At 44.0% G+C, this 1,078-nt stretch overlaps 1 non-coding gene across 1 annotated transcript; it reads left to right on the plus strand.

Annotated features, from left to right (window-relative positions):
• Positions 1-702: 702 nt before the first annotated feature.
• TGME49_459770 lies at positions 703-1,078 on the plus strand (the record flags this gene model as incomplete). Its single annotated transcript, XR_001974321.1, has 1 exon — positions 703-1,078. It is a non-coding gene; the product is annotated as a 28S ribosomal RNA (ribosomal RNA).

A 1,078-nucleotide genomic window follows, 5' to 3' on the forward strand; every position in this document is an offset into this window, starting at 1 on the left:
TGCACAGCGAAGGGGCTCAATTTCTGGAAATTCGTGTCTCTGTTGGGATACTGATTTCCAGGAGTTTCTTCAGTGTGCATTCTTTTTTCCCACACCGTTATTTCAAACAACAAATCTGAGGAACATTTGAGAGAGAGTGAAAGATTGTATCTTTCTGCATCTCTCTCGATGTGCTTTCAGATTGCTTCCTAAACTATAATGTTATTTTAAATTTCAGCAATGGATGTCTTGGCTCGCGCAACGATGAAGGCGCAGCGAACTGCGAAACGCAATGTGAATTGCAGAATTCAGTGAATCATCAGATTTCTGAACGCAAATGGCACCTTGGGGATATTCTCCTTGGTACGTCTGTTTCAGTGTCTTTGAAATCACAATTTTCTGCTTTTTTAGGGTCGTTGCTTCAGTTTGGCTGAAGCCCCCTAGGAGCAGTATGATTGGGTGTCATGAGTGTTGAATACTCAATGTCACCCTGAATAATGAACACAGCGGAGAAACTACTCGTGCCTCTTCTTTTAGAGGCTCAAGTGTATTGTTGAGTTGTATCGATGACATCATTGAGATACGGTGGCTTCTTCATTGAAGACAAAGTTTCATTGATGCTGTCGATCGACTTCAATACCGCAATGGAATTTCGGTTCCATTGTTGCTCTGCGAGGTTTCGTCGTTGTTGTTTTGTCTCGGGCGTTTGTCCGATTTATTTATCAGACCTGAAATCAGGCGAGGTTACCCGCTGAACTTAAGCATATTATTAAGCGGAGGAGAAGAAAATAACTATGATTCCCTTAGTAACGGCGAGTGAACCGGGATCAGCTCAAAGTGGAAATCAACTGCTCTTTCCGAGCTGTTGACTTGTAGCCTCGAGAGGCGTTACCAGTGGAAGCGCAGGGTTAAGTTTCTTGGGAAAGAACATCATAGAGGGTGAGAATCCCGTCCTTCCCCTGCGTTTTTTGTTCCACGTACGGTACGCTTTTATAGAGTCGCGTTCATCGGGATTTGAGCGCAAAATGTGTGGTAGGTTTCACATAAAGCTAAGTACTGGCGCGAGACCGATAGCAAACAAGTACCGTGAGGGAAAGAT

The sequence above is a fragment of the Toxoplasma gondii genome (assembly GCF_000006565.2).
Source record: "Toxoplasma gondii ME49 unplaced genomic scaffold asmbl.668, whole genome shotgun sequence".
In the NCBI taxonomy this organism is placed as follows: domain Eukaryota; phylum Apicomplexa; class Conoidasida; order Eucoccidiorida; family Sarcocystidae; genus Toxoplasma; species Toxoplasma gondii.